The sequence below is a fragment of the Perna viridis genome, chromosome 4 (assembly GCF_037379345.1).
Source record: "Perna viridis isolate PV_CMFRI_1.1 ecotype Kerala chromosome 4, ASM3737934v1, whole genome shotgun sequence".
NCBI classification, from domain to species: Eukaryota; Metazoa; Mollusca; class Bivalvia; order Mytilida; family Mytilidae; genus Perna; species Perna viridis.
The window spans coordinates 24,931,667-24,957,609 of NC_142448.1; the positions used below are offsets into that span (position 1 = coordinate 24,931,667).

The following is a 25,943-nucleotide window of genomic DNA, read 5'->3' on the forward strand; positions in this document are numbered from 1 at the left end:
AAAATAAAAAAGACAACAAAACGAAAGATACATGGATGAAAAAGTCCAAAAGCGTGCAAAAAGTAGGTCCCATTTTCAAATTCTCACATAGAATCTACGATACAAAATTACTTAATTTAAAAAAAAAACAATTGTAATGCCATTTGACAAGTGGTTTTAAGAACTTTTCATCGTATGAAAAAAGACTATCTAGAAACTACCATTATTAATGTTTAGAGGAATACTGGATATGCAGACTAGGTACTGCAATACCTAAGGGGCGTAATGACAACATTAAAAGTTTATAGGAAACCCGTTAAGCCAATATAACAATAACATAAATGTGATGAATTTATTTGACAAACATTCAAGACGGATAATGAGTCATGGCCATTGCTATTATACATTACCCAAGATGCATGATGTCTCCTTAGATGGTCTTCTTCCTTTTTATACAAAAAACCTCTTGGACTTCATCACATTCAAACTAAACTATATTCTATACCTCTCAGTCTACTACACTCTCTGTACATTCCTGTTTCTGAACCTGCCCCATCTTTTTTACAGACTTGCGGCCATCATTTTGGATATTGGTTTCCACAGACTCTTTAAACCAAGTTTTGTTAAAGGTAAAGATGGAAGAAAAACGATCCACTACCATTTGTCAATGAAGCTATAAATGCAATTAATTGGGCTAACATCCTCCATTACAAATACGTCACGATTAAAATTCTCCCATACGTCAATACCGATTATTGCATATACCTATACTTCACCTATTGCATCCAAAATTTTCAATTATAAAAGGCTGTTGTAGGACCTCGAGATTGAGGACTTCAAGGCTAAACCACCTGTCTGCTCTTGCAAAAACTCTTCATTCAAATATGGTCCTTCCGGTCACGTCATTACGGGAGATTTAAACATCATCGAAAACGAATCTCTCCGTTTGGTCCTTTCTGAAGGTCCAAGTACTGTGAACAACGCTTCATAAATTGGAATTTTAACTTTAAAGTTATTATGGATGCCGTGGAGGACTACGCAAGGAATAAATAAAAAAGCGAAGACATTGATTCTCTGTCACAATGGGTAAAGGCTGTGTGGCCTTAAATTTTGAAAAGTATAGAAGTTTTAGGTAGGTCAATGAATGTCAATGCTACACCAGTTTTCAAAGACCCCGGTGTAGCAAATTGTCTATATGACAAATATGTTATCGTACCTGCAGAGAAAGCCCAAAACAACATTGATTTTGTCTACAAAACGTATTACATCCAATGTTAATTATCAGAGGTAGACATAGAAAACAAGTGATAAGATCTATTCTGCTACCGCTCTCCAAGACAGAGATAGTGGAAAAAAGAGATAGTGGAAAACCATAAATCTGTGCTATCCTCTTTTGATCTCTCTACGAAAGACGATGATTGTGATCTACCGCCTATGAATTGAATTCCTAAACTCCACAAGAATCCATTCAAACAAAGCTACATAGCTGGATATGAAAAATGTACCAAGAAACTTCTTTCAAAAGTTTGAACCTCTATACTAACAGTTGTCAAAGAGGATCTCCAATCTTGCCACGACACTTGTTACTCCCATAGTGGTATTAATTCACTGTGGATCCATCCTGAAGAATTCGAAAATTCTTCTGGAAACTCTCAATTCAAGATTAATAGCATTAAAACCTATACTTTTTCAACTCTTTATACTTCTATTCCCCATACTTACTTGCAAGTCCGACTCAAAAACATTACACATCGGTAACGTTGTTACTCCAAAACAAACAGTAAACCTAGATACAAATATGTAGTTCTTTGAAGTGATTCCTAATACTTTGTAAAAATAATTTCAAATCATCTTCCAAATATACAGAAGAAGATGTTTTCAAAATGCTGGAATTTTTTATCGACAACATAATTGCCAGTGTGGTGGACGCGTTTTTCAATTTTTCAATGAACGGTTAGCATTCCAATGGGAACAAATTTTGCTGCTCTACTCAATGAACTATTCCTTCACTCTTATGAGGCTGACTTTATAGCTGATCTGACCCAAAAGAAGGAACATCGTTTAGTTAGGTCCTTTAATCTCAGTCTATGAGTCCGATTTGTTCATTTACTTTCGTTACTTTGTATGTGTTATTTTAGTCATTTTATGTTCTTTGTTGTGTATGTCTGTTTTCCCTGTCTGGTTTTTGTCCCTGGACTATTTTCTTTTTATTTCCGCTAGAAACTTGGTTTCCTTGATTACTCTTACAATAAAAATAAGGAGTCACAATTAATCTATAAAAGCAAGACATTTTCACGTAATTTTCATCATCAACTTTTTGTTATTTCAAAGTCATCTCATTTAAACTTCAACCAAATAGAGATTTGAACTTTTGCTTTTGTATCCCGCTATAGATATTACTTTCATTAAGATTAATGATAGTACAGTTTCATATCTTTTTTTATTTTTTTATTTTATTTTATTTTATTTTATTTTATTTTATTTTATCTATCTATCTATCTATCTATCTATCTATTTTTTTTAAATTTTTTTATTTAATTTTTTTTTTTTTTTTTTTTTTGTAAAATGTAATTTTTACACAGATTCAGTGCAGAATTAGAAAATAAGACTCGCGTTTGGCACGATGATGTTATATGTAAAAGTGAATAAGTCTTACAGTCTTAAAGTTCAATTGCAAATGACATTTGACCAATCGGAAATCATTTCTTAAGATGTTAAATAAAATGTCTCTTTTCTTGTTATTCCTGTCTAGATGCTAAATTAATGTTATTTGTTTTCCATCCATTTTATGTCCTCTCTTTCGTCAATAATCAGGTTCTCGCAATAAAAAGTAAAAAGCAATTATAACTTGGAGAAGTTTGAACTTACAGTCTAAAGTGATACTGTATGTGGATCAACTACAATAAAGTCATACTTATTATAAGGTGTAAGTGGTTTCTTTACATTCATGAGTAAAATGAATTTGATATTTTACCGAGTGCAATATCATCACTCACGTACTCACTCTCCACCAATCACAAAAGCTTATGATTAGCATTGTACATCTGACGCAAACATCTTATTTTTATTCCAGACATTTTTCAATACGATTCTTCATTGATGTTAAATGTACATTGTGTAAAGAGCAAGAGTTAGAATATTATTATTCAATAATAATAATAATAATAACTAGTCCCAGCTAATAGTATAAAGGTGACCTTGAACCCAGTAATCAAACATAGGACCTTTACACTTTTACAAGAACCAATTGAAATTGCTGTGAACAGCATTGCCGCTGAAAGTGGACGTTCCTGTCTCATGTGAAGACAAAAGCGCAGGAAGTGGCTTTTGGTTAGAGCCCCACATGTATCCATGTTCCGCAACACTTTCCTGAGCCCGTGGAATCTACCGATTTTCCAGCTTTGAGAATCGGGTTTGTTTCTTCTACAAGCCGCTAGTCTATGCGAGAAGCTCATAATCACGAAATCGTCTTGCCGTCGGTTAAAAGCTTAACATAGGTCATGTCAATTGTTAACTTGTATACGCACATTAAATAACATTTAACGCTAATAAATAATAAAAGTTAAAATTTATATGACGCTTCTTTTTGGGAATCCCCAATTATATAGATTTCTAGATCAACACCTGAATGCTTCCAGTTCTAATTGCCTAAGTTCTTGGACCACAGTGTCCTCTGTTACATTGATATTGGATTATTGAATATTATTTCAAATGCGGTTTTCGCTTGATGTCATACTTCCAAGTACTCTGTAATTTTTCCCGTTCGTTTTAAAAGGTCAAGATTCTTTACAATGTTTTATAGCTATGGATGCACAATTTGATGTTGAAGACTAAAGGCATTGATCTCTGTTATAGCGAAGTGATAATGGCTGCAAATTTTGTCAGCACCGAATAAACGATTTAAACACCATTTACATTGCGCTAATTGCCTACAGAATGTGTCATGTCTGACAATAAAATTACAACGTTAGGTACCTTTTTGAAGCATAAAAGAAAGTCAATGCTGTTTTACTAAAACGATGTTGTCTGTCGAAAATAAGTGCAATGTTGTAGTCACTGTACAATGCTTATACAAATACATAAGGTATGTGGCCATTTTGTGAAATATTATATCATTTGCGTTCACAACAAATATTTGTTAATGTCCTCGCCAGAACTTAGGGCGATCAAACTATCTATAAAATATGAAATAGTTTGTACAGCAACGACATAATTCTTAAAAATTAAATTATTGAACACTCATTAACGCAATTTAGTAAATGCGACACAGAGTTAATGGTTTCCTAGAAATACGAGAATTGCTGACTGTTTCAATCAACAAGATTACGTCGGAATATCAGTGAAAAAATCAAATCGTAAAATAGAAATAGGTTTTTTTTTTATAAAGTACTGTATAGGATGTGTAAGGGATTAATTATAGATCGAATACGATGGTAGTGTTAATATTAGATATATACAAAGTATAAATGTTGTGTCAATCAACTTATTGCCGTTATATATTGTATGTGTATGTTTAAGGCAAGACAAATAGTCCGTATTTATTTAACTCTATATACCGACAGTTTTCAGAAATTGGAGACAACCTACTACTCTGATATTTCATCTACGAAATGCAGGTAAGTCATCATCGTTAACTATAATTAATTACGTATTGCATGTTTTTTTTTATAATAACCTAATTAGGAATATCGGGATAATCACATTAATATACATATAAGGGTGTAGAAAACTGTAATCATTTCTTTTTTGTTTGTCCTTTCTACAATGAAGAACGACACAAGCTTTAAATTATTAATACTCTTTACTGGCTACTGGAAATAGTAACACGTAAACAAATATGGAAATTTCCTATGAACAAACACTAAAATGTTCAGATGTGTTTTGAGTTCATCATGTGATCAAAACATTTCATATTGTGAAAAGTAATGTATGGGAATGTTTTCGTTTGTATGTACCATAGACAGGGATTTGCAGTAAAAAAGTCAAATTATTTTGAAAAATGAATTTTTAGGAATTTCTATAAAATTAATATATAATGAAATGATTTAAGATTTATTTAGTAAGACCGTCAAATATTCAAGACTCTCACATCATCAACCATCATTACACCAGTTCATTTTCTCCCATTGTTCTACAGTAACACTTATTTTTCTTTGTATTTTCCCTGCAAACATGTTTTAATTTTTTTTGTAGAAATATATGTGGGATAAAATTTTGTAATTTGATCCAAGTGTATCATATGCGTATCGATTTATATATATCATTATCATTGTATTGTAGAGACTGTGAATTTCATGCTTTGTGTTATCAGCTCCTTTAATATGTTTAAACTAATTGTACAGTAGTGAAATGAATTATTATATATTTGCTTTGATTCTCATATTCTCTTCCGGTTACCCCGCACTAAATATTGTGTTTCTAGAAAAGCAGAGGACGCTTACCCTACCGGTGCATCTGGTCCATGTTCCCAGTTTTTAGTAGAGTCCCAGTTGGTCATTCGCTTTTGTAACTTTGTTTGTATGATTTTATTTACTTTATGTTCTTCGTTGTGTATGTCTGTTTTTTTCCATGTCTGGTCTTTGTTCCTGGGTTACATTCTTTTGACTACCGCTAGGACCTTGGTTCCCTTGATTACTCTTGCACTAAAATGATGTATAGCGGTGAAAAACACTACAAAAATCATGTCAGTTGATCTCCCTAAAATGGAATGATTAATAATACATGAGATACACTATACTTATATTGCTGCTGTTGTTTGATTCACTGCAATCATATTGTTTTGCATGTTTGTCTTATTTTTACAATATTTCACAAATTGTTTATGTTAGAAATTAACATTATTATTATTACATTTTTTGTTGCTGTAGTTGTTGTATTTTTATCTATACCTTTTCTGCATGTGACGTCACTGTTTATGAAACATGGTTGACATACATAAACTAGTTTAAAGGTTCAGCCATTTTAAGAAATGATCTTATTATTTTACCTATTTCACCAAGCGTAACTTTATTATTGACCTTTCGAATGCACAAAATTCAGTTTGGTACAAAGCGATGTGGGCTTTTGGTTTTTATACATATACATGTAGATAGACTTTAGGCAAATGGGTCTAAAGGTTTTAGATTAGAAGTAGTGTTTCAAATATTAAGACATCCCGTAGCCGATATAATCCCAAGATGTTCTTTATCCAAGAAAATAGTTTTCTATGTGAATTAAGCTTCAATTCATAATGTCAGAATACACACATATCTGCACACACATATATAGTCTGATATATACTTTTTTTAAAGAGGTCGAACATTAAAGAGGTAAACGTTTGGTGTTTGTTTACAAATAAAGGATTAACACGAAACGTACTTTATGAACGTTGATCATCAGTGTTAATATGGACAATAACAAAAGCCTTAAAGTAAAAGCGGGAATTAAAATCCTGTAACAAACCCGTATTATGACAAGTTCTTATATAGACATATTAAATTGCAAAAATATGTGTTTTTATAGACATTTTTAATTATGTTTTATGTCTGTGGTTAAAGAAACATTGTTTTTCAAGTGTCGCAAATACGACCTGAAAGCTAGACAGTACAATACAAAACATCTCCATCGTTTTAACTCTGAGCAAAATTATTATTAAAAGCATAAATTCCGAATATATCTTGGGTATCTACTTTAATCTGAATGAAGAAGAAATACAAAAGTATTCGGGGTAAAACAATTTTACTAATCAGATAAAATGTGTGTTATGGAAAATATTTTCTAAATACATACTTACATGTAACAACACAATTGGAAAACAGGTGTTCCCTTTTTAGAAATCAATTAACGTTAAATCTGAACTAACTTGCATAGAAATGCTTTCCATTGATATTGAAGAACTAAAAAAATTTCCTTCGGTTCATTATGGTAACAATTACATGTATGCCATTGTTTTAACCATAATGTATTTTGAAAATTTTCTCCTGTTGAATAATATATATGTCCTGGTTAGGTTACCTGTCTGGAAAGGGATATGTTGGTATACACTTGCCATGGCAGCGAGTATGTTCAAAGCTCTTGACTGGTAACCACAGAGGCCAAGTTGCTCACAATTCCAGGCGGATTTACAAAATAAAGAGAATTTTCATTAATCTACAGTTTATTACGATTATATAGAAAATACAAGTTACAGGATAAAAAGTGTTTTCGTTTTACATATTATACGGAATAAAAATACTTCCAATCTTACATTCAGTCTTCAAACGTATATTCCTAAACATCAAATCTCAATTCTTTATTTGACCAGCCATCCCATTATATTCAACTACTAAATTTCAATCTCCAGTTTGATAACTGAAAATCAAAGCTCTAATATACTGTTCAACACCAATATAACACCAACTATGCCCCAACTACTTCTATTATGATATCTTACATAACTGACCTTAATTAAGCACCAATTTAACACCAATTTAGCACCAAGTTCCAATATACCAAAAACTTAGACAACTACTTAAAACAACATGGTACTGTACTTCATCACCTTTTCTATAGCAAACTACATAAAATTATGATAAAGATAAACTTCTGGATATACGACTAACAATACAATCACTAAATGAAAATATGCCTATCTAGACATACAACTTGTTATCATAAAAACATACACCTCTACACACTTCTTAAACAAAGAATGTACGTATCCCTTAGCGTGACGGACGGACGGACGTAGTCGAGCGGCTACCAGACTTGCTTCAACCATTGGTGACGCAAGTACCCCATAGTCTTCCTCTTGGGCAAATTCGTAGTATCAGCAGTATAAAAATCACATGGAACATAATTCGGAAAATAAATATGTAAAACTGTCGAAATTATTAGATAATGCGGATGGCATTTGCTTAGAGGACAAATTGGTGTATTGATAACTAAATGACGCAAAGCCGATCTTGTTTAAATAAGGAAATCTTTAACGTGTGTAAATCGTTTGTTAAGCAACATGATTATTCCTTTGAATAGTTCTTGTACGCTAATTTACACTTTAACATGGAACTAATGGATTTTTAGACTTCTGAGAATAGTTGAGTGTTACTGTCGACAGCATGACCATGAAGTAATTATGAATAAGTACGTATTCCAAACCTAATATATGATGATATAGATGTAGTGCATGTTGTCGCTGAAAGCACAAGTGTTATATTTATGGTTATATTACGTGCATTATCTGAAATGTTGTTTGTGCATTAATCAACAGATGTATTTTCACATAACAATAATTTTAGTAATAAATTGCATCAGTCGAGGATTGTAAGGTGTTTTGTACAGACTTGAAAAATTGTTATTTTCAGATCCTTATGTTTTTAAAGTTGATATGATAATATTCAAACAGTACATAAATTATCTAAGTCAGAATCCTCCTTCAGTCTATCATTAAAGTCAATTTTTAATGCCCACATTTCTGTCTAGTGACGATTCATTGAGCCTCTGTTTCTATACATGAATTTAGTTCGTTTCTTAAGGTATCTTAAGAGTTTAAAGTAAGGAAACATAGTTTTTCGAATCATTTTCAATGTGACGTTTATACACGAAAATGTAATTTTAGTCACCCTTATATATATGCATTGTACAACTAAATAATAGCTCCTTTTTCAAATGCTTAACCATATAAAATCTATGATGGTAGTATACGTATCATTTTTTGTTTTATTTCCAATGTATAAAGAGTATGACCTTTATGTACATACATTTTGTACAGTTCTAAATTATCTAACTATGGTCTTGACGGTTATTTATCAATCATTTCTGTATGTTATTCAACATGTTAATAATATGTTTTTATTGATATTAACACACGACTCACTGACTTATCAACTAGTTTTTTTATTTGTCCGTCAGTGTATAAATATACGAAATGCTTCTTATTTTAGAAAGTCATTTTTCTTCTTAATTCAATAGTGAATGTATTTCAAATCGTCTGTCGGTGTTTCTGATATTTATCAAGTTCATAGCAAACGCGGCGTCAAGATGAGCAAGTACCGGGACGTGTATTACTAATATAATATCATACTGAAAGACAATTAAAATCCTTATTTTCACATGTCATCGTATTTTAATTTCCCGCATTTCTGCGTTAGAAGTTTTTTTTAATTAAGTAATCTAATAGACCCAATAGTATATATATATATATGAATTTTTATGGAACGCCTTAACTGTATGATGAGATACACATTTGTTTACGTGTTGTCAATTTTATATTACTTGCTGTGGTTTTATAATTACATGCGGTCATTTTGTATTTACGTTATGTAGGAACATCTTTACATTATGTCGTTTTGTCTTAACGTTCTGCCATTTCGTCTTTACGTTCTGAACTTTTGTCTTTACGTTCTGAACTTTTGTCTTTACGTTCTGCCATTTCGTCTTTACGTTCTGTAATTTTGTCTTTACGTTCTGTCGTTTTATGATTACGTTATGTCAACATATATTTACGTTATGTGGATTTATCTTTACGTGTGTTAGTTTTCTTATAAGGTGAGGTCGTTTCATCATTACGTTATGTCGATCTCTAAATACTTTATATGCATTTTCTTTTCTTTACGTGCAGTGATTTCTTCTTTACGTGATGGTGACAAAAAATGACGACATGTGACCCCGGAACTTTTCGATCCGGTGTAAACCTCAAATCAGTCCGTAAAAGACAAAATAGACGTCACAACGCCGATTAGAAAAATGCTGAATGAATTACACTTGAGTAGTCTATCCAGTCACCCTAGAGTGTTTATTCTATAGTAAAAATAGCTTATTTGTTATTTACGTTCAATATTATCCAAATTGATACACCTGGGACTCTGTTGATGACTTGTGGCGATTATCTTAGTCAGAATTTATAAAACCAAAACAAAAAATAATAATAAGAATTTAAAAAATATGAAAAAATAGGAATTTCAATATTCCCGTAAAAAGTCGCATAACTTCGACTCGCCAAGATATTACTCGACTAAAAAGTATCAAATTGTGAATAATTCGATAGAAATTAAATTTCCTGAATTAATAAACCACCAATAACTGATTTTCAAGAAAGATTTTGTTTTTAAATGTTTTAAAATTTAACCCCTTCCCCGAAAAAAACTGGTCTCAGTATCAAGCATAATTCTCATTCACAGCATACCGACGCTGTGAAACTCATATTTTAGGCATTCATAATTTAAAAGATAATTATTTGCCCATAATATCTGAACAATTCAGGCGTGTGTTTTTTTATAGGGTTACAATTACTATAAAATCGTAAAAAGTAGAATTTATAGAATTTCAGAATTTCTTCTATATCACCCGTTATTATCTTTTTTTCAGAATACCGTAGTTTAAACAAGCTTTTGTGTGATACAGTAGATTTGTATAGTGTCTAAGCTGTCAAATCGGCCAGGTAATTAATATTTGAACTTTTCCAAATAAAGTTGGTGCAAAAATTACCTCCCCTACCCATGAAAAAAAAAACTCAACATGAACCAAAATGTTAATTTTTAACATATAAACGGCGTACACTGGGCATGTTGCGGGCGATTACTTTCATTTTCGATGCATCCAACATATTTGCTAATTTCAAGAGCGTAGGCGACAATAATTTGTTTTTGTTTTTTTCATAAAAAGGGAAAATTCATAAAGAAATTCAAACGCCTGAATTGATCAGATATGTTGAGTAAATCATTATCTTAATTACGAATACCTGAAATATGAGTTTCACAGTGTCCGTATGCTGTGAATGAGAATTATGTTTAATGAGACCATTTTTCTAGGGATAGGGGTAATATATTTTTTTTTTTTAAATTCTTTCTTGAAAATTAGTTTTGGTGGTTTATTAATTTAGAAAATAAATTTAGTCACGCAATAACTTGTAGATTCGAATTTATGCAAATTTTCGCAGGAGTCGAAATTCCCATGTTTTTGGAATTAAAAAAATATATTCTGACTACGAAAATCGCCACAAGTCATCAACAGAGTCCCAGGTGTATCAATTGTGATAATATTGAACGTAAATAACAAATAAACTATTTTTACTATAGAATAAACACTCTAGGGTGACTGGATAGACTACCCAAGTATATTTCGTTCAGCATTTTTCTAATCGGCGTTGTGACGTCTATTTTGCCTTTTACGACTAATTTGAAGTTACACCGAACCGAAAAGTTCCGGAGTCACACGTCATCATGAAATTGGTGTCCACATCACGTAAAGAAGAAATCACTGCACGTAAAGAAAAGAAAATGCACATAAAGTATTTAGAGATCGACATAACGTAAAGATGAAACGACCTCACGTTATAAGAAACCCACTGCACGTAAAGATAAATCCACATAACGTAAATATATGTTGACATAACGTAATCATAAAACGACAGAACGTAGAGACAAAAGTTCAGAACGTAAAGACGAAATGGCAGAACGTAAAGACAAAACGACATAACGTAAAGTTGTTCCTACATAACGTAAGTACAAAATGACCACATGTACTTATAAAACCACAGCAAGTAATATAAAATTGACAACACGTAAACAAATGTGTATCTCATCAGACAGTTAAGGCGTTCCATAAATTTTGACATGTTTTCATTTATCCCCACTTTTAATTACTGCCAGAGTGATTCTCTTGAGACGGTTATCACATTGGATTCGTATACAGGTTCCACTCCTTTTAATTTGGTGTTTCAGATTGGCGATATTTTTTTAGAGAGTTAGATATTCATTCGTTATGTAGATTTCTAAGCGTTTTGAGGTTATAGCCCCAAAACCTGTATTTTTATTTTTATTTTTTTTTTAAATTGTTGGCTACTATGTCACAAACCGTTACAGAAATGGACATACTGTCATGTATATGTTAATCTGTTAATGACAATTAGACAAGTACCTGAAAGTAGATCGAAATAGAAATAGATGAGGAAGATCATTCGATTATTCTCAAACAATTGATCTTTTAATGGTTTCATGTTGTTTTGTTTTTGTTTTTTTTTTTTTCATATTCAATTTCATATTTATATATCTGTGGTATACCAAATGCTAACGCAACAATTTTTGATATCGTACATATGAGATATGATTTATGTTAGTGACATATTTTTCTATAATAATAACTGGTTTTCTCTATGTACTGTTGCATTGGTATAAATTGTTTCCTCTTAATTGTGTGGAAGAGTACAGCATACATGCTGATGATTTCGTTGAACCGCTGTTTTAACTTTAAATTTATATATTCAAGCTTAAAAGTTTCAGCGCAGCAAATATGTGGATTTAATCTTGATACATGTATATTTGATGGAAGCTAATCATTTTCAATCGAGTCTCTAGTCTTATTTTTTTTGGTGAAGGACGTTTTGATGATTTATTATTTTCAGGTTAAAGGACCAAAAGGGATCATCGCCCTAAAATATTCTTTTAAATTTCAGTTTGATTTTTTCCCTATAACAATTCCTGTTTCATTTTTGTTTTCACTCACTTCTTTTAAAATGCCTTGAAATAGTGATCTGATGTGTGATATGCATGTTTTATTGATGAGTTACATATATAGGTTGAGTTCTCTTCTACTTTGTTGATTTTTGATGGATTACTGATTGTACTGCAAGGGGAGGCAATTGTGACATACCGACACATTTGGTTTAATTACCCTCCAGAAAGTGGTCGAGGCATATAGTTTTCCCCTTTGTTCATCATTCAGTCATTCCATCCGACTGTCATTCCAGGACAGGACTTTCTTCTTAACCCCTTAAAATATTGAAGATTGTGCGTTTAGCTAAAATCTGGTATGGTGAAGTTGTTCAGGAAGATGAAACGAAGTTCGGAATGATCTTGTTGATGGCTGTTTGAGTCCTGAAATAAATTATTTAACCAAAGTTGACATTCCCAAAATCTTCTCTGAATTAACTGACTGCATTGTAACTAAATTTTGCTTGAATGTTCCGTGGGGTGTGTGTAATATAACAATCTCAGTGTGAGGACTTTTGCTACAACAAATAAATATGGCCACTGTTACTATACCATGGAGATCAATTTAAAGATTTTTTTTTTAAATAACTTAAAAACCAAATGGGTTTAACTTTATTCTGATAGTGTAAAACTAATCAGCTTGAGACGGACATGCATCCTTGTACACATCTTGTAAAGTATGTATACTAAAATCAAGTATGTTTTAATATTCTCCATCAATGCTAACACGGCAACTACATCTTCATGTTCATTGCTCCTTAACAACTGAAACATAAAGTAACACTTCAAGTTTTGGTACAGTTATATTATCCAAATCCTCTCATAGATTTTATATTTTTTTAGATTTATATCTCAAAGATATTCTCGATCTCCAGACTGATTAAATTTTATTTCAGGGGTATTGAATGAGCTGAAGCATTTCAAATCAAATGTGCATTTATGAGTAGTATCAGCTTTCATGATTTGGTATCTAAATTTTGGAAGACTTTGACGACAGTTTCCTGTTGTTAACATTTCTATTCCACTTTTCAAAAGAAAAGGTACATGTAAGGGGTTTATTTGTGATAAATACCGGACCTTTTAAAAAATATAACTTTCATAACATCATCACGTTTGCAAAAAAATTACAGGTACATGCAAATGTTATAATTTTTGTATGAACCTACAAATAAAAGTTTATAAATTAGAAATTATTTTTAGAACCTACCACATCAGTATTCTAACATACATGAACAGAATTTCAAAGTTGGAGACAACTGCGCCTTTCTGAGTTTTGTACTGCTACTGGAGGGATTTGATTAATAGATGTTGTATAAATTTGGTGACGTTTTTGATAACTTCTAACATTGCTCGCGCTCAAAATTATTTCTCCTCTGAATCATATCTTTCTCCATCATTACGTTATCATTAAGATGTGCGATGCAACAAAAACCCAGCTTTCATGTCGTGTTAATTTTAGTTTTAACGTCCTTTAAAACCAACAAAAAATTAACACAGTAAGAACGCTTCCTGGGTTTGGTCAATTACCTCTAACAATTATACGGCATTTATCATAAATTCTAAACTTTTGCCCTTTCGCCATTTAATGGTACTAAATTTGAAATACGGAAAGGATTAAATTTGATACTATTGAAATATAAAACAATGCACCATATAAAATTATCTATACCAAATTTAAAATTTACTTTAAAATAAACTAACCTTACTTGATATATAACGAAATATAATGACCAAAAAACTTTCGGTACGCATCCATATGATTACGCTAAGCCAGGCTATTTGTTTCGAGTTTCCTCTACGCAAAGTAAAATTTCCCGAAACAAAATGAGCCAGGCTTTCAATTCGACACTCTCTTCGCTTTTGGTATACACATAGGAGGCATTCGCTTGTTACTACAAATAGGTTTTCTATAAGCGTGTGCATTCAATAATAATGTTCGGTAATCCCTTTATTCACGAGACGTGTGTGTTGCTTTAACTAATATCAAGACCGTAAATATATAAATCTCATTGCTCGATTTAAAAACATATTCTAAAGCAGATGCAATAAAACAACTGCGATTAAATATAGTCTAAATTTAACGCCATTATGCACTTTCAATCCTCGAAGCAATGCTCCCGCTATTCCACCATTTGGACCCAGAAATTATTCCTGGGTGCGTGGTTAAAAGGAGTTGGGGAGAATTTCACCGCAAAAAAAAGTTTCTATTTTCTCTTTTACAGTATAAACAATAAATATCGAAGCAATCAATTGTGGGCATTGATGTTGCAGTCATTTTGGGCTATAAATGATACCAATCAATCTCTTATAAAGGCGTACATTATAAGTTTTCCAAAAAAGATATTTATTTGTATATTTTTATAAAATATTTTAATAGTTTTATTAATGTTTTGGTAAATCTAGTTCACATGTGAATAAAAAGTCACATTGTGTATCGATTAATGAATAATTGTGCTTTATTGGTACTTGTATCAATAATTCACTTATCGATTCATTTACTTGATTTATTGAAACCAGTAAAAGTAAATAAATTCCATAACAGCTAATCATATGTGATAAACATTACATTATTTCTAAATAACCTTAAAATGGTCTTACATACTCTCATTTAATTTTTTTCTGTTTATTTTTACGGAAAATAAAGTTACACAAGTAATTTATTTTATTATTATACCCATCTCCCGGTATTTTGAGTTTCTATTATTTCCCACGTTGAATGATAAATTATGTAATTTGGACAGTAAGTAACAATTATATATTCCAGATTTGTAATACGAACTGTCGCTGAACATTGTGATGGGTCAGTAAGGTATCTGTACATCTGTTTCTAAAATGCTATCAAATCATTATAATTCGAATCTTCTAATATTAAGCGCGGTGTCAAACTACTAACTAAAACTGTATGAAGTCTTTAATTTCATTTCAAGTTACCTAAGAGGGAACAGATTTTTTGATAAGGCCATAAACTTTGTGTGACTTTATTTATAGTGAAAGAAAGTGAAAGTGGTACATGTTACAAATAGACATAAATACCAACCAAACAATGGGAAAAGGGAGACAACAAATTACCCGGATCAACCGAATGGGCATCATACTGCATACTGTCCATATATATAAAACAAAAGTCAAACAGGAAAAATGTGCAATTTACAAGCTAAGAAGTTCCTGACTTGGGACAAATATAAGATACGCTGAGATTGAAATAGTTAGATAGAGGCACAACCTTCCCTATCTCTTACAAATGCAGACAAACAATTCTCAAAAAGCAGATCATGTATAAAAAACAATTAACACAGGACTACTTGCAGTTACTGATATATCAGTCTCAGACCTCAGTTGACTTGATGGAAAGATTATGTCTCATTACAAAGTAAATCAATTATCATTCGTCTTATTTCTGGAATAGAATAAATCTACAAATTTATAAGTGATATAAAACCATTTCCATCCAGTATTAGGACAATGACCTTATCATGGTATACAGGAATCAATTTTATTTGTAATTAATAAATACCAGATAAGTTTTATTCGAAATGAACAAACATCAGGGGATTCATAACATGTGTTAAATCCTTACAAAACTAGTAACAGAAAGAGGACAAATCAAATTATTTTACGTTCACTTACACACGTAAATAACATTTATCATGATGGATTTCATAATTAAGTTGGACTGTTTTTATATTATGCCTAACATTGTTGCATGCTAACTAATAACCATATTTGAACAACACGTGAATCGTGAACCCGATCTATAAGTATCTACATGTAGGGTGCTGTTTGTTTAAATTCGGTCTAGTTGTTATTCCCTTTTTGTATCTGTCCTTGTTTATTAAACGGTAAAACTTGGCAAATATGTAATTAACTTACAGTCATGCAGATTGGTATTGCAAGCATATTATTTGATACACAAGATAATTGATAGATTTCATTGTATTATGATCTTGTTTCTGGCAATCTTGTGGTGTTAAAAACGCGATTATTAATAATAATAATGAAAATCAAGGGTGCAAGTATACAAAGGTTTTTATTACAACAGATTACCAGAATTATTCAGAGACTATTTTAAGACTAAACAAATTAAGTTTGTTTTGCCCTTTTTAATTGCGATTTTATGAGTGATTTTTTTAGACAACACGTTTAACAAAAGTTTCATCGATATTTCAATTGTTTTATGTATATCTTCGTTTTCACCCTTTTTCGTTTTTGAGATTTAGTGTGCGCGTGTTCGTATTTTTTTTTTATTTTTATTATTTTTTTTTTTTTTTTTTTTTTTGTTTTTGTTTGATGATTATACCAAGTTTCATTAAAGCGTGATGTTGATGGATCCGGGCTGCAAATGGTGATATAAAAGCATTATTAATATTAGATGCAGTTAATTACAAACAAGCTTACATGTACCTTCTACTCTTTCTATTGCGGGTTCGATAGATTTTATCTTAAAAAATCGATACAAAAGCTCCCCTGAGAACTACTTGTATGGTAGATCACTTTGATGCTCGATGGCTTGAAGACTTGCACTGCAAAATGCAACAAAAGGATTACGTAAGATAACAACGTTGACTGCAGTATCACAGAAACTTACATTTCCAAGTCACAGGAGAATTCTAATTAATATATATATATATATATATATATATATATATATATATATATATATATATATATATATATATACAGATTATCTTTGGAAGACTACCTAATTTCTTACTAATATGCATTATCCTTGATTCAAAATAAAGAATATCCCAAAGGCTTTTATAACTGCGTATATAAGAAATTAAGATAGATATGCCCTTAAATTTGGAAGTGTTCTAACATGTATTAGAGTGGAATAGGTATAGAATTTTCTCAGATAGTTTGAGAAAATGAAAATGTACTTGCTGTAACTGTTTATTCTTATTTATTTATTTAATAATTTTTTGAATTAAATTCAATTTAATTTTTTTTTTTTTTTTTGGGGGGGGGGTGTTTGTTTATTTTTATTAATAGCCATACATGCCAAGATATTATGGGCAACCGTCCATACGTATTTATTCATGTCTCCATCTGTTCGGCTCTTTGTCCACCGTGGTTTTCATGCGTAATATTTCACTATTATTTAGTAATGCAAAATACAGATCAATTTCGAGTTTCAACATAATTCTCTTGTTTTTTATAGCATGCCATTTTTTAAAAATTTTGCCAAATACACTTTTAGGTACTTCTGGTGTTTTATTCAGAGTTTTGTCCCACAACATGGCAGAATATATTGTGTGTCCATGTAAATGTCCCATTTCATGTGCTTGTTTTACTTATTATTTGTTGTGTGGGATATTAACGAAAGTTTTTGATATAGATTTAATTTTCATTCAGTCCAATGCGACTTATAAAATTTGATCATATTCACACAATACTATGACACACTTTACAACATGATTTTGTTTTATGAAGATGTCGTTTTAACACAGACGGAGAGTCTTGAACAGTATACGTGTAGCTCTGTTATCGTTTATAGTTTTTTTTTTCTTTTTTTTTTGTATTTGATAACATGGTAAAGTTTAAAATGGTTTGTACTTGCATATCACTATAATTGAAAGTGAACGCAAGACAGGAAAATCCTTTCGAATGTGTTTTATGATATACGGAACATAATCAGACATTCTGTTCACGCGTATCCTTCTCATGAACCAATGATAAAGACAGTTTTAAATTACTTTTTGTCTGAATTAACTATATTGTTTACATACATTTTCTAATTCCTTGGTAGAGTATCGAATGGTGTAAAGTTTTATTAACCTTCTTAAACGTTAGTGACTTTGTATGGTAGTTTGATTCTGAATTGAAGGCGATTGTAAGGTAAGACAAAACAACAAGATTAAAATTATGTTTTATTGACATAACTCAGCATATCAATTATACATTACTTAATAAATTATTGACACTAATTTTGTTCATTTACTATCCATTTGCAGATATACAAATCTTATAAAATATTAATACAAGAAAGACTTGTTGCAAGTCTGTGATCTTTTTTTTAACATCATGAACTGTAATATCATGATAGAAATGGTTAGTTACAGGTCTTCATACTGACAATTTTTGACTAGACATTTTATGACATTGAATAAAAGATCCTTTACAAATATGGCCCTTTCTGTTTACATTCAGTCAGGGATAATAACATAATTATTATAATTGACCAAAATAGAATCGTCTGCGAAAACAAACGAACGACTGTTAAAGGTAGAATTGAATTTTACGCAAAAATAATAATGTAAAATAAAGATAATTTTTCGAATTACCGAAGGGTTATTTTCGCGTAAGCTATTTTCCAGCTCGTTTATTTATTTATTTGTTTTTATTTTATTTTTTTTTTTTTTTTTGTCGTTCCCACTATGACATCTTGTGAACAAATTTGTGTATTTAAACGGTTACAAAAACAAGACAAAAAATGTCAGCGGGGTGTTACTTAATTAATGTGCTTTTTACTGTCCTTTTCATATGTTTGACGAACAAAATAATTTGTGATAAGTTGTCTTTATAACAAAGGTTTTCATGGGTAAAAATATTGTAAACGCAAGTGTCACATTTTACACCAATTTCGTCGAATCACACCTTTACCATTTCAGTTGAATTTTGCTTCCTTTCCATGTCATTAATGCATTAATTTCAATTAAGGCTTTGAAAGCATAACAATCATACAATTAACTGAAAAAAGTATTCAGTATCGATTAGGAGACAACTGTATTTAATTCGATGATCATGAATTTGACGGAGGCAAATTGAGTTTACTGTCGACTCTTAATCGGAGTAAAAAATCGGATACTTTCCACCTTTAAATCTTTAAATCTAGATTGATTTCATATTTGACATATTCATATACATGCTGTACCCCCTGTTATAATACAATTTTTTATACTAGGATAAACTCTCCATAAGCATCTGGTTTGGTCTATTTAAAAAAAAAACTTATTTATATATTTGATATTCCATTTTATTTTAACTTCCGAATGATATTTCAATTATAGAATGATGTTTGAAAATATTTATATTGTTATAAATTGTATTTCCTACGATGTTGTAGCTCCTTCGACATATTATGGTTGAACTCTTCAGTGCTGGATTTGGCTTTTTGCCTCGATATTTTTTTTGTGATTTAGGTGCTTCTTGTATATACGTCTACAAACAATGTAATTGTTTTTTTAATCGTAAACTTCCTACATTTTTGTCTCTAATGCTGCTGATGAGATCTTGAAATACGTAAACAGCATACCGAAATTTGCAATAATTAACAGATAACTGCATTGTACAAAGACGCCGTCGAGCCAAAACTTGCCATTAAATTTAGAAAAAAAATCACAACAAACTTAGATCATTTCATAACATTGCTATATTCACACATATATGTTGAAATAATGTTATCTTAGATTTTTAAGCACAAAATGCTCAAGGAGTAAAACAAGAAAAAAAAACATGAGGTTTGCATGTGCCGAGAAATTTTTTAAATCGTATTAGAAAGAAAACTCTTTTACCCCATGAACGACTTATATTGACATTGCTACATGCGCCATTTCTAAAAAAAAAACGGATTGAATATCTATTTTGCCAATTATTTGTAAAATATCGTTTCTATATAGTAACAGAGAAGCTTTTCAGAAGTAACATGTTGACAAGTACCAGAGATTTCCGAAATTAAAGTTAAATGCTTTGACTTACTATATAATGTTGATGGTAGTCACAGAGTCATATTGTGTCTTTCCCGTATACTTCGAAGCCATTTCATGTTATTGAGTACTACATACAAATGCACTTGTTGCATGTGATTTGTTGCAACTTTTGCTTTATTCCTTTACTTGATTTCAGTGTGTTGCCAAATTAACAATTACCATGAGAATGTCAAGTGCTTATGTGTAAAGTCTTTAAATGCTTCATTCGCCAAACCATCAATCAAATTAACGTATTGTATGCCTTAGACCACTAATATTCTTAAGACGAAAAAAAAAGTACTTTAAACCTTGGTATTTTTTACTCTTAATCTCGAAATTAATTATAAGATAACATTTATTTGGAGATTGCGTGTCTTATTAGTCTAGTTGCTTATTAAAATATATTTTAGTCAACATTTGTCACCGGATCTCAGTTGAAATCTCTTTAAATTATTATACCGTTATTTTGAAATGAGTTTGGATAGCCAGTTTTTTTCTTTTAAATTTGAATCACAAATAAAAGTTTCACCCCACCAGAACATTTTTACATTTTTGTTATCAGTTCAAAATTACAAAAAAAATACTTCTGCAGGCTTTTATCTGGAATATTACTTAATTACATTAAATTCAAGTGCATATCATGGATTAGATGTTATAATTAACGTAATTTAATTAAGCCACAAGACAGAAAAGGGGTAGACTTAGTAATCATAGGATACTCATTCAGACCAAACTATACCTGCTTTGGTTTTTTTTTGTTTGGAGAGTACTATTTCTTTTTTTTTTTTTTTTTCATTATTATTCAATGCCATGCAAGAAGTGTATTGTGATCGTGGTGTCTGTACTTCACATATTTTTGATGTTTTTATAGAAGTTTTATATGGATATGCCATATTGTTCAATTCAATTTCAGACTAATGCAACATGATTGTTTTGATAGATTTGTGCTTTCGTTACCATATCCTTACTTGGGGGTATCATTTAGTTCACATTTTTCCTAATTTATTGAGCGATAGTCGTATAAGTGATTGTTTTTTACAGTAATGTTTAGTTGTGTACTTCGGTTTATGAGCCTGACATTCAGTATAATTACTACTGCCTGCTTATTTTCCATGACCGGTAGCAAATCTTTTGTTTTCATGTCTTACTTCAGAATGATACGTTATTTTAACATATTACTTCGTCTAAACAAACAATGGAACATTAAGTTATTGTACAAATTATATTTCACTTCTATAAATAAATTAATCATTATTACTCTGTTCAGAATATAATGCTGACAGATTTATCTTGCTAACAAAATAACCTGCATTTATGCATTTATGGTCGTTCATCTTATGCAGATGACACAATTAGATTGTTTTTTTGTTTTTTTTTTTCAATGTTTGATATTTCACTTATCCATAGCAAAACCCTAGTCACCCCAACCAAAACAAACGCAGTTGAAAGTGTTTACAAAATTTTGAAAGCACGATAAATCATTTAAATCAAATTGATATTTCCAGGGATTAATTTCGGAAACAAGATATGGAAGTAGGGTTTTCAGCAAATACAGACAGACAAACCAAATAATGAAATCTGACAGTGTTGTCCCATGGCATATTTTTTTTAATCTACTGGAGGCTTGTAAAATATATTGATTACAATGCGTATACTCTTTGATTTTGCGTTTGTTTGGTTACATATTTACGTATGTTTTATTATAGTGGCCACTCTTCATTGTTTAGTACAGAGAGTAAACACTAAATTGTTAATTGCAAGCAATAGCTAGTGTTGCCATGTTAACTTGTTGTTTGCTTGTTGGATTGATTTTAATTTGCATAATGTTGTTAGATTAAATCACCAATTTGTACCGTATTTATAAAAAAAAAATGCAGTATTACAAATTTCAAAATATCCTTAACACTGAGGTTTCATTCCTTGAAGTGCCCATCGTAGACTTCTCGATATTGGATTTGGTTTCGTATTTCCTATTTAGATATTCCTATATGTTTTATTGTAATCCTGCTAATGAGATATAAAAATAGAAGATGTGGTATAATTGCCAATAAAAAAGTAATCCACCAAATACCAAGAAATGAACAATTAAACTTCTACAGGTCAATACATGAGAATTTGAGAGTTTTCTCCTTGAAACATGTGCACAGCAATTACAATTTTCAATATATATGATTAATATTTTTATATTCTCTAACATCATACCTTTATTCAAGTTTCTTCCAACCAGTGTTTCAAATGTCTTAGATTACACTTACACAAATGCCAAATAAATATAACTTCCTTTTTCGGAACAGAACACTACCACAATGACGTTATCTCATACTACCAAAGATAGCCTAAGTTGTGAGATCGAGTATATTATTAGAGGATTTCGGACACGCCTTATTATGTTTGTAGATAAATCAAGAGAACCAAGATTCTAGCAGAAAGTTTAAAAAAATGTAATCCAGGGATAAAGACCGGGCATGGAAAACGGACACACATAACAAAGAACATAAAATAACAAAAATAATACGTACGAAACAACAAAAGTAAGTGAGAAACTCGAAATGCACCTAAACTAGGAGCGTGGACCGGTAGGGTAATCGTCCTCTGCTTTTCTAGAAACACATACCGAGTTGCTCATTCTAAAAGAAAAGTCCGGGATAGACGAAAAAGGAAAGGAAAACTATGAACTAACTAATTATAACTAATTACACAGAACACTGTTAAATTCCTTTCTTGTTTGAATAAAATCCATTTGTTCACTTTAACAATGAAATATGCTCCAACTAGCTATAGCAATTTTTAATGCATGAAACTATTGACGACCCATGAACTTGAAAGAGTTACCTTTTTTTTCATGGAATAATTGACAATTAATTACAATGAAAACTTTGTCTATGCATAACATGAAAATTGCTTAAATCCATTACATGTCATGGAAACATTTCAAACTAACCATAAAATGGAATGTTTTAAAACAATCTACAAAATAAACACGGATAGCTATTTATAATCAGGTACAGTGAAAGACAACCAGTCTTTTATATGGAAACATGTGATACATTATAATATACAATGAATACTATTGAAAATTTAGTACAGTGAAAACTATTCAAACTTTATTACAGAAAAAAGAAACAATTTATAACAGTGAGAACTATTCACAGAGTTAAACAAATAAAATTACTGCATTAATATGAAAATTATTACTCAATATTTACATGGAAGCCTATCTTTAAAAAGGTCGTAAAAAAAATTGCCACAAATAACATACTGTTGCTATGAAAACCTCACACCTGTTTATTTATTTTGTTCTTAAGTGTTTGATTGTTTGTTTGTTCTGTTGTTGGTTTTTGTGAGTTTTATATTGTGCGTATCTGTGAGTATTCTTTCCTTGGTGTTATTTGCGTTTGTACAATTATGTGTTATTGAAAGTATTTTGTCAGATGGATGGTCCCTCTGAAATTTCCCTCCTCATTCATTGGCACTTCGGTGGGTGTCATTACATTACACGGGAACATATTTTAAACAATTAATAAAATGGAATATTATTAGCAATTTTTAACACGACTAGCTTTTAGCCATCTGTATGGATGAACAGTGTGACCATAAAGTTACGGACGAAAAAACTTTCAATATTTATTGCATTGGAAATAACCTCATTTCGTTTATAGTAATCCTAGACTGTACTTATTTGGAGGGTAATAACAAAATTACCGACCTGATAAACACCAGGCACTATTCAAAATGAATACACTTTAAAGCACTAAACATCCTGCTTCACATGAGTGAGTTTATTTGAGTGAGAATGTTCAGATATACGACTTTAACAACTAATTTTTTGCTTTTAATCGTGCATATTAATGTCACCTGACTGTAGACGAGTTCATGGTACGGTGTAATGTCTAAAAACTGTTTTCAAAACATCTACAGTTCTGAGGATTAGAAGGACACCTGTCTTAGTATGCTCTATTAGTCTAATTACTAGCTTTCATCTTAAAAATCAACGACAATTTATTACATTTGGATTATACACACCAAAATGTCAAGCTTTATTTTTTATGTTTTTAGATGTCACAGACATTTATTTCGTTATAATCGACACTATCATTTAATTAATCTCTAATGAACGCTCTGTTAATCTGATCAAAATCATCAACAATAAGTTAAAATATGTAACTCAAAGCTCTACTGTGTCTGTCTCTCGGGTAAAAGGTTACCTGTATTATTAAATGCATAGATTATATCATGTTAAAATCTGTTTTTGTTTCAATTTCCAAAATGAAAAAAAAATCTGCTTTAGTTTTAATGAATCTCTAACAATACGAACGTCGTAACTGATTAAAATTGTTGAAGTGTTATGTTTGCTTCGGTTTGTGTGAAAGTGACATACAGGGGCACAACTAACAGAGCTTAAAAGCTTGAAATCGTCGGTTAGACAAAACAAATTAAACATAATCACAACACACAGAAATTGATATTAAAAGCACACAAAAACACTAATGTTAAAGAGTTATTTGAACTAATCTTCAAGGAGGAGGAAAACTGGCTAGGGACAAATATACTTTTAGGGAAATCGATCGAGAGAAAAAAAACTACGACTCAATTAGAATATTACAATTAAATCAAAAAAACGAAACAAATCATAACAGAAGAAATATGGAGACATTACATATAGACAAAACAAATTCCACATAAAAGGAAATAAACTGACAACTTGAACACTAAATACCGTGAATCTAGACCGATTGGTAACGTCCCAAAAGACACATATCTATTTTATCTCATATCATAAGAAATCTGCTTTGACGCAATTTGTCAGTCAAGTTATGATTTATCCGTTGGCTTCACATCATCTGAAAATATGGTTTAATCAACAATTTGTAAAATAACAAGTATAAAAGTAATAACTGTGTTTTGAGTTACACATCAGGATTAACAGGGAAAGGGAAAAAAGTCTAATGCATTTTGTTTTTATATGGTTTTTTTTTATAATATAACTTTGAATATTCGTTTTAATTGTCATTTGGTATTTAATTTACTGATAGGAATTGCTTTTGAAATATTTGATATAACAAAATATTCAACACTTTTCGTGATATGCAAAATGAGATGAAGTTTGAAAGTAGCCATATTCCCAAACCACCAACAACCAAGGAGAGAGAAATGAACTTATTTTTATACATCTAAGAAAATTAACTTTATATAAGGTTTCTTCTTGAAACAGTGTACAGCATGCCGGCAGGTGCAGCATTAATATATTTAGTATTCTTATACTAATCCAATTATAAGAAATATAGTGGTACTATCATCTTTGATGAATTCCAACCAATTTTACTTCTTACAGTTTTGTTTTGATATACTTTGCTATTTTGCTGTTTGACATTGTGTACATATTTAAATACTGCAAAGTAGTAATTGTGTCAACTCCATCCCAAATTCTAGTTTTATGATTCTTATTTATTGTTATTTCTACGTTTTTCCTCCTGATTATGAATGACAGTTTTGTAGTTGGATGTTTCACTAGCTATTGCTTGCAATTAACAATTTAGTGTTTACTCTCTGTACTAAACAATGAAAGGTGGCCAGTATAATAAAACATACGTAACTATGTAACCAAACAAAAGCAAAATCAAAGAGTAAACGCATTGTAATCAATATATTTTACAAGCCTCTAGCAGATTAAAAAAAAATATGCCATGGGACAACACTGTCAGATTTCATTATTTGGTTTGTCTGTCTGTATTTGCTGAAAACCCTACTTCCATATCTTGTTTCCGAAATTAATCCCTGGAAACATCAATTTGATTTAAATGATTTATCGTGCTTTCAAAATTTTGTAAAC

General features: G+C 30.8%; 1 protein-coding gene across 4 annotated transcripts in view; it reads left to right on the forward strand.

The window, feature by feature from the left end:
• The first annotated feature begins 4,367 nt into the window (after positions 1 to 4,367).
• LOC148619448 (voltage-dependent calcium channel gamma-5 subunit-like) overlaps positions 4,368 to 25,943 on the forward strand; it is a 71,622-nt gene continuing 50,046 nt past the window's right edge. The window contains exons 1-2 of one of the 4 annotated variants that reach the window (XM_088579337.1): positions 7,881 to 8,079; positions 10,303 to 10,375. The gene's annotated coding sequence lies outside the window, so the exon portion shown is untranslated. Of the gene's footprint in view, positions 4,596 to 7,880; positions 8,080 to 10,302; positions 10,376 to 18,166; positions 18,264 to 25,943 lie in introns of those variants that run through there. The other 3 variants (XM_088579336.1, XM_088579334.1, XM_088579338.1) reach the window with 3 other exon arrangements.